The sequence below is a fragment of the Nicotiana tabacum genome, chromosome 5, assembly GCF_000715075.1.
Source record: "Nicotiana tabacum cultivar K326 chromosome 5, ASM71507v2, whole genome shotgun sequence".
In the NCBI taxonomy this organism is placed as follows: Eukaryota; Viridiplantae; Streptophyta; class Magnoliopsida; order Solanales; family Solanaceae; genus Nicotiana; species Nicotiana tabacum.
In genome coordinates, this window is record NC_134084.1 from 76,197,567 (window position 1) to 76,207,564 (window position 9,998).

Consider the following 9,998-nt stretch of genomic DNA (forward strand, 5'->3'; position numbering starts at 1 on the left):
TACATTAGTAAAATTTTAATGGGAGCGGAAACTCACTACCCGCATTTGGAGAAACTTGCCTTTGCTCTCGTAGTCACCACTCGGTAGTTCAGGCCCTACTTCTAATGTCATCCGATAGTCGTAGTGACCACTTTCCCTCTGTGAAATAGCCTTCACAAACCTGAGCTCTTGGGTAGGTTGGCCAAATTGGCCATAGAAATAAGTGAGTTCGACATAAAATATAAACCAAGGAATGCAATTAAATCAAAAGTCTTAGTTGACTTTGTGGCTGATTTTAGTTCGGGATTACTGTCTCTGGAAACCAAAGAGGTAGTATTGGTGTCAGATCAACATCGGGGGTTTGGATCTTGTTTACGGATGGAGATTCAAACGTAAAAAGGGTCTGATCTTGGTATAGTATTAATAATGCCTTTGGGGAAAACCTTGAGGCAAGCCGTTAGAATGGTCCCTTTGACTAACAGTGAAGTAGAGTATGAAGCTTTGATTGCAGGGCTAGAATTGGTTCAGGGACTAGATTCCGAGATCATAGAAATTAAATGCAGCTCACAACTGGTAGTAAATCAGGTTTACAGGGTCTTCGAAACCAAAGAGGAACGCATGCAACAATACATAATAAAGGTCTAGGATCTGTCGGCTCGATTTTAGAAGTGGTCAATTACTCATATCCCAAGGGAAGAAAATGCAGAAGCAGACGCATTGGCTAACCTCGATTCATCGATAGAAATAAAGGGGGCGGCGTCTAGGATTGTAGTACAACTGATGAACTCAGTCCTGGATGTAGATAGCTACTATGAGGCAAACTCGACTAATTATTTTTGGGACTGGAGGAATGAAATCATAGGTTATCTTTGAGCACGGGAAGCTGCCCGAAGACTCCAAGGCGTCCCGGGAGCTACGTGCCAAAGCAACACAATATAGATTCAAAAAAGGCAACTGTACAGAAAATCTTTCTATAGCCCGTTAGCCCGATGCTTGGGACATCCGATGCTAACTATGTTATGCTGGAAGTCTATGAAGGAATATGCGGCAACTATTCGGGCACAGATTCCTTGGTGCTAAAATTTGTAAGGGAAGGATATTATTTTCCTCACATGGAATAAGATGTCACGCCCCGACCTCATGGAGCGCGACCGGTACTCAACCAAGATAACCCGGTCGAGCAAGCCTGCTAGATTACCTTCTATCCAACTCACCCATAAAAGAAGAGGAGATAAATTTCATTAATTAACACCAAAAGGATTCATGAACAACACTAATTCCATCACCATTAGTTACTTCATTTAAAAAGTCTCAAAATTTTGAAGTGGAACATGTAATACACATACGACATTACTAGCTTGACTTTCCTGAAACCAATTGTTACATCCCATATCTTAGCATTAGGATATGCCATAGTAAATCCACATGAGTTCGAAGGGATTACGTCTATTATGAAGTTATGGATGGTTTAACACATTAGTATTATTATGAGACCCTGTAAGTTTACAACCTTGATACCGCTAGATATTATGTTAGCGTGGTATTTTCCTTTAAGTAAAGTATTTTAGTAAAAGTTTTATAAGTATAATTTTGGATAGTTACCATTATTACTATTTTCGGATATAATAAATTATATACCCAATATGAGAAAGTTTATGATTTTTTTTATTGTAAAAATAGAAATTATTTTACACTCATTCCAAACAAAAGAAACTATTTTTTTTCTTACTTGTTTCATATTATCTTCCACATTCACTAAGATAATAGTACTATATATTTTGAATTAATATTTAAACTTTGTATACATTCATTCAGATACCATATCGTAAATAGTGAGATGGAAAAGGAGTAATATATATATATATATATATATATATATATATATATATATATATATATATATATATATATATATATATATATGTTATATTTTAGTTTATAACCACTACTATAAATTTTTCCTCTTGAAAAATATCAATATATAAAGCTAATAAAAGTTTTGACTCATTAGTCAGGTGTTTGAGATCATTTCTTGCCAAATAAGGTTATTTATTTTACCATTTTAAGAATTATGCCTACGAAAATTTTTACTCTGTATATGAGATTAGAAAAATTATAAGCTAAAAAAATATATGTATTTTTACATAATAGTATATGTATTTATTTTATATGGTGCTACATGACCACAATAGTAAAGTATAGTATAGTAAGATGTATAAGGTATTAAAAATAAATAAAATTTTAAGTAATTTAAAACAATTCTTATATGCGGGTAATTAATTAATTATCGGGCAACGAGATATTACCAAATTAATTAATATATTGAATAAGAACTTCAACGTGACAGCTTTTTGGCTTAGAGAAGTATGACTCTTACATTATTAACACATGTGGCATGATTTAAAATGGAGGGATCCAATTCTTGCAATAGGATCTGCATCAGAGAGGAGGACAAGGAAGATATTAGTAGAGTTTATAGTGAGAAACTTGCACTTTCTTTTGCTCTCATTAAAACTCCTCAATCATCTCGAGTGATCCAAATTGTTAAGAACCTCAGAATGTGTGAAGATTGCCATAGGACTACCAAATGTATTTCTCATAAATATGAACGTGAAATATATTTACATGATTTTAAATGTTTGGATCACTTGAAAGATGGTTATTGTTCCTGTGGCAATTAGTGGTAGGTAGATAATCATGACAGTCATTTTATTTTAGAAAGTCTCCTCTCCTCCAAGGAATTGATAGGTCCACATTTTTCCGAAAAAATGTTTTGCATAAAGTAAAGAGGATCCTTTTGGCTATGTATAGATGGTGGTGCAAACCATAGCCACTCAAATGCTGTATTGCTGTATATATGAAGTTTCTTTGTTTTTGTCAGAGGTCCTGTAAATGGTTGAGAGAAATATGGATAATGACACTAGTTGATAGGCTCAGGTACGTTAAGGTGAAGCTCTTCTTTCATTTGGCATGATCTCTTCATTATATTCATTTCCCGGAATTTACGTATATTTTGCTAGTCTCGCAAATTGTGTATATTTTCTAATATTTAGTTGAGTATTTCTTCTTCCAGTCAAGAGAGCAGAGAAGTTGATATATATATATATATACAGTATTAAAAAGTATTTTCATTACCATCGAGCTATAATCGATGGGCAGGCCCCTATTAGGCAACCTCTGATCAGATGGTAAGTTATATGGCGATCCTACTGTGGCCGAGCACATATGAGCGAGCCTAGTTGGTCGAGATACAGCGCCTAGTATGGCCGAGCGCTTATGAGCGAGCCTACTACGGCAGAGCAGATATATATGTATACCGAGCCTTATAGGGCCGGACAACTATTTTACTTACTATACTGAGAGAGTTGAGTCTGTATCAGCAGGTAAGCTTATCTTCAGATTATCTTTGACTTCCATCTACTTGCAGATATTGTATTATCAGTTCAGTTTCAGCTTTCAGTATATTGCCTTACATACTCAGTACATTATTTCGTACTGACGTCCCTTTTCTAGGGGCGTTGGATTTCATGCGTGCAGGTCAGACAGACAGACAGGTAGGCCTCTTCAATACGTGTTGCCCGAGTTCAGCTTGATCGGTAAGCTCCATGCCTTTCGGAGTTTCCGGGTCTAGAGCCTTATGTACATCTTGTATATACATGTATATATGCTATGAGTAGGTCGGGGAGCTATTCCGATCACAATATATCCATCAGTAGCTTGTAGACATATCATGTCAGTTAGTGTAGTATGTTGGGCTTCCAAGCCTTGTATGTATATTTAGTTGGTTTGTTAGATGTAATAATTATGACGGCCTTGTCGACCTAGTTTTATATTGACATTTAGTCAGCATTCGCAGTCGTCTTACAATGTGGCCCATGGCCAAAGTTGACATCATATGTTCAGAGCCCCTTAGTTGTAAGTTGGTACGCAAGAATAGGTGAGGCACTGGGTGTCGGTATCGCCCCCCAAGTTCGGTGCGTGACAAAGTGGTATCAGAGCAGTTCTGTCCTAGGGAGTCTACAAGACGTGTCTAGTAGAGTCTTGTTTATGGGTGTGTCGTGCACCACACTTATAAGCAGGAGGCTACAGGGCATTTAGGATTGTTACTCTTTCTTCTTACTCTAGATCGTGTGGTAAAGCTCACTTATAAGAAGTCAAATTTCAAAATTCTATATTATTCGTAATAAGATAATACCTACATCCGGAAGGACGGTTGGAGAGAGAGAGATAGTTGTGGGAGAGCTGAGTTAGAGGAATTCGATTTTTGTATGATGCCTACGATAAGTAAATATGAGGTCTTTAGCAGATCATGGGTGTACTGAAAGGTGTAAGCTTTCTGATAAGAAGTCTTAAGGCAAGAATGCCTATCCATCTTTATTGTGAAGGACAATGAGAGATTAAGAAGATAAGTACAAGTTTCAGCAAGTAAATGAAGCAAAATGAAGAAGGGTATGAGGCGCCCAGTTAACAAAGGTTAACAGTATTTATAATTCAGGTAGAGGAACATAAGCTTTTTGATGTTATATTCAAATGTAACAGAGGTATATACAATTGGCCACACCCATTCCAGATATGCCCTATGGGGGTTAATAGAAAATAGTATAAGAAGATATGATGGATGAGTTGTTTGTGTCAGTTGACATTTTCGAAGGATATGGCAAATGTGCTAATAGATCTCCTTGTGAGATACCCGGATGACCACTTTAAAATAGTGCAGCCAGATATGAGTACTACAAAGACATGCACTATAATCCTTGAAGGGATAAATATTACCTTAGTGTGGCTCGCGTCCCTAGTAAAGCGAGAATGTTAAGCAACTTGAAGAGCCACTAGATGGAGCAAAGGAAGGCTAAAAGAAAAAGAATGTCATATTGAAGTTTTCACAAGAAAAAGGATATGCAGAAATATTAGCAGAATAATAGAAAGAGAGATAAAGAAGCATTATGAATAAAGTATGATACATGAATGAAAACGGTTGAGTGTTACAAAACGTATAGTCAAATGAATAAAGTGACGAAAGGTGATGGGCCTTAAGACAACAAAAGATTTTAGGTCATAAGGTTATATCCTCATTTCGAGAAAAAAGTTTGTGACTCCAACGCGACTACCAGAGGGGAAAGTTAATCCCCAGAGTAATAGAAATCAGTATGGGCTGGTAAACAAGATAAACTAAATATGAATTATGGACTAATGATTGGAAAGTATTCAACATCATGGGAATTTCATATTTCGTTCTGGAAATAATAGAATGGACCACAAAAGAAAATTCATGACGAATTCAAAGGATGGTCATTAAGGGAGACGCTTCCTTAGAGCAAGCAATCTGAGCAAAGTTAAGCTTAAAGGACTGTATGTACCAGTTACATTAAGTGTCACCCTCACGAGTAAGAGAATTTGTCATCCTTGGTATAGAAGAATTGTTGCAAGGCGAGTAAGGATCATTGATGTTGAGAAACGACGCCAAAGATGAAGAGCTAAAACATCTATAGGTAGATCCTCATGGCTTCATCTCTTTGTACACCCTTAAAAGGGGGAATATAGAGTGATATGGCATTAAGTCAAAATAAAGGGGTTCTAATGACTATGGAATGGTAAAGGAAGAATGCGATAAATGAAAGAGGAATGAGATGACACTTATCCAAATGTTACAGATATGCTACGATTCAAGAATATTGTGCAAGCATGACGTCAAGGAGAGGGAGTAAAGGTTCCTGCCCAAGCTGTTATTAATAAATAAGAAGCTAGTGTGAGATGTATGTTAAGACAAATGAAGTAACCCAAGAAAGATTACGAGGAATATTGATATGAGAATGGGCCAACGAGTAGTTAGTAATTAGTCAGGAAGATCCCAGCTATGGCTAAACAGGAGGTTACAGACGAATCATCAGATCGTGTGAGATAAACATAATGGAACCCAACATGGAGAGTTCATCCTCGAAGAATATCATTATAATATTTGAGATGTATTCAAACAAGAGTCGGGGTAGTTAAAGATATGTATGAATGTTACGTGGATAAAAGAAAGTGCCACTGGTAAGGCAGTCAAAATATCAGTTCAGGAGCAACCATACAAGCACGAGGGTATGGAAGTAAGCAACTATGGATGATTATAGGCAAGTAAGGACATCAAAAGGGTCCGTAATAAGCTCACAACTTTACGAAAGTCAAGGTTTTTCCCTAAGTACTACAACGAAAGACTAGCTGAAGAGATAAGAAAGAAGGCTTCAACCTAAGAACAACGACCTAAAAAGGAAATAGTCGTGTAACAACAATCTCGCAACAACATTGTAAGCATTCTAAAGGAAAGTGGCACCTACCGTGGCTAATGAACGGGAAGCAAGAATTAAAAGTAATATTCGAGATCATATGAGTTGTATTAAAACTCTGGCAAGTGTGGGCACTAAGATAAGCTAAGTATGGACGCAACAAAGGGCAAAAAGACCAGGAAAAGTAATTGCACACGTTTAAAGAAAGCTGAGATGAAACAAAAAAATTATTTGATCAATGATCCAGAGTTAGTACGTTATGGATACACTCAAAGTTTTGGAGCATTATCCAGGCAGCATATTTGTTGATAATCATACAACCATAAAAGACTCTGATATAAGTTAAAAGAAAGAATTAAGCCCAGGGCATAGACAAAGGATTGAATTATTAGAAGATTGTATCATGGATATTCCATAAAGCCCATGAAAGGCTAAGGTAATAATTGATACCATGAGCCACAGATCGGAAGATAGCTTAAGCCTACGTAAAGGCTGATCAGAAGGAAGAGGAAACTAAAGAATTACATCACCCCAGGTAAATCTGGAATCTGATTATTGGACCTAGAAAAAAATTATAGAAGTTGTGCTTGAGAACATGACAGAATCACTCTTAGTATCAGATGTTCAAGAGAATAACACAACAACCATAATCTATAATGGCTCTACAAGAAAGCTAGTTAGAAGAAGTACCAGCCTCGTAAGAAGTCAGTATAAAGTTTGCACCGAATTCTGTATGCACTAGAGGTGCTATTACAATAAAGCTTTAAGGCGTAGATGTAATTTCTACTTATGTGGAAGGGAAGTTATGGAATACAGAAGATATGATGCAAGATTGAAAGGTAAGTAAGATAAAGGTGAAGAAGATATGAGATACTCAAGTATAAAAGGTTGTGAATAGTCCAGAGCTCAGATAAAGGTTGGGTTTTTGTTTAGTATGCAAAGGAGACCCTAGCGAAAGTATTGAAAATCTCAAAGAGTTAACATTCGAGGACGAATATTTCTAAAGGGGGGAAGGATGTTACATCCCATACCTTAGCATTAGGATATGCCATAGTAAATCCACATGAGTTCGAAGGGATTACGTCTATTAGGAGGTTATGGATGGTTTAACACATTATTATTAATATGAGACCCTGCAAGTTTACAACCTTGATACCGCTAGATATTATGTTAGTGTGGTATTTTCTTTTAAGTAAAGTATTTTAGTAAAAGTTTTATAAGTATAATTTTGGATAGTTACCATTATTACTATTTTCGGATATAATAAATTATACATCCAATATGAGAAAGTTTATGAATTTTTTTTATTGTAAAGATAGAAATTATTTTACACTCATTCCAAACAAAAGAAACTATTTTTTTTCTTACTTATTTCATATTATCTTCCACATTCACTAAGATAATAGTACTATATATTTTGAATTAATATTTAAACTTTGTATACATTCATTCAGATACCATATCGTAAATAGTGAGATGGAAAAGGAGTAATATATATATATATATATATATATATATATATATATATATATATATATGTGTGTGTGTGTGTGTTAAATCATATTAAATAACCACTAGTATAAATTTTTCCTCTTGAAAAATATCATTATATAAAGCTAATAAAAGTTTTGACTCATTAGTCAGGTGTTTGAGATCATTTCTCGCCAAAGAAGGTTATTTATTTTACCATTTTAAGAATTATGCCTACGAAAATTTTAATTCTGTATATGAGATTAGAAAAATTATAAGTTCAAAAAATATATGTATTTTTACATGGATATTATAATAAAATAATACTGTATATGGTACTACATGACCACAATAGTAAAGTATATTATAGTAAGGTGTATAAAGTATTAAAAATAAGTAAAATTTTAAGTAATTTGAAACAATTCTTATATGCGAGTAATTAATTAATTATCGGGTAGCGGGATATTACCAAATTAATTAATATATTGGATAAGAACTTTAACGTGGCAGCTTTTTGGCTTAGAGAAGTATGACTCTTACATTATTAACATATGTGGCATGATTTAAAATGGAGGGATCCAGTTCTTGCAATAGGATCTGCATCAGAGAGGAGGACAAGGAAGATATTAGTAGAGTTCATAGTGAGAAACTTGCACTTTCTTTTGCTCTCATTAAAACTCCTCAATCATCTCGAGTGATCCGAATTGTTAAGAACCTCAGAATGTATGAAGATTGCCATAGGACTACCAAATGTATTTCTCATAAATATGAACGTGAAATATATTTACATGATTCTAAATGCTTGCATCACTTGAAAGATGGTTATTGTTCCTGTGGCAATTATTGGTAGGTAGGTAATCATGACAGTCATTTTATTTTAGAAAGTCTCCTCTCCTCAGAGGAATTGATACGTCCACTTTTTTCTGAAGAAAAGTTTTGCATAAAGTAAAGAGGATCCTTTTGGCAATGCATAGATGATGGTGCAAACCATAGCCACTCAAATGTTGTATTGCTGTATATATGAAGTTTCTTTGTTTTGGTCAGAGGTCTTGTAAATGTTTGAGAGAAATCTGGATAATGACACTAGTTGATAGGCTCAGGTATGTTAAGGCTAAGCTCTTCTTTCATTTGGTAAGATCTCGTCATTACATTCATATTCCGGAATTTACGTATATTTTGCTAGTCTCGCGAATTGTGTATATTTTTCTAGTGTTATAAGTCATAATATCCTCCTTATCGGGATTTCATATTCAGTTGAGTATTTTCTTCTTCTAGCCAAGAGAGCAGAGAAGTTGATATATATATATATAGTATTAAAAAGTAATTTCATTACCATCGAGCTATAATCGATGGGCAGGCCCCTATTGTGCAACCTCTGATTAGATGGTAAATTATATGACGATCCTACTGTGGCCGAGCGCATATGACGGAGCCCAGTTAGTCGAGATACAGAGCCTAGTATGGCCGAGCGCTTATGAGCGAGCCTACTACGGCAGAGCAGATATATATGTATATCGAGCCTTATAGGGCCGGACAACTATTTTACTTACTATATTGAAAGAGTTGAGTCAGTATCAGCAGGTAAGCTTATCTTCAGATTATCTTTGACTTCCAACTACTTGCAGTTATTATATTATCAGTTTAGTTTCAACTTTCAGTATATTGCCTTACATACTCAGTACATTATTTCGTACTAACGTCCCTTTTCTGGGGGCGCTGCATTTCATGCGTATAGGTCAGACAGACAGACGGGTAGGCCTCTTCAATACGTGTTGCCCGAGTTCAGCTTGATCTGTAAGCTCCATGCCTTTCGTAGTTTCCGGGTCTAGAGCCTTATGTACATCTTGTATATATATATATTTATATATGTTATGAGTAGGTCGGGGAGCTGTTCTGATCACAATATATCCATCAGTAGAGGCTTGTAGACATATCATGTCAGTTAGTGTAGTATGTAGGGCTTCCAGGCCTTGTATGTATATTTGGTTGGTTTGTCAACTGTAATAATTATGACGGCCTTGTCGGCTCAGTTTTATGTTAACATTTAGTCAGCATTCGCAGTCGTCTTACAATGTGGCCCATGGCCAAAGTATGACATCATATGTTCAGAGCCCCTTAGTTGCAAGTTGGTACGCAAGGATAGGTGAGGCACTGGGTGTCGGTCTTGCCCCCCAAGTTCGGGGCGTGACACCAATACACAACCCACACTATGTCTACGGAGCCTCTAATAGATACAAAAAAAGTACAATGATAGTGTCGAACACAAGGCTCCAGCTATACCTC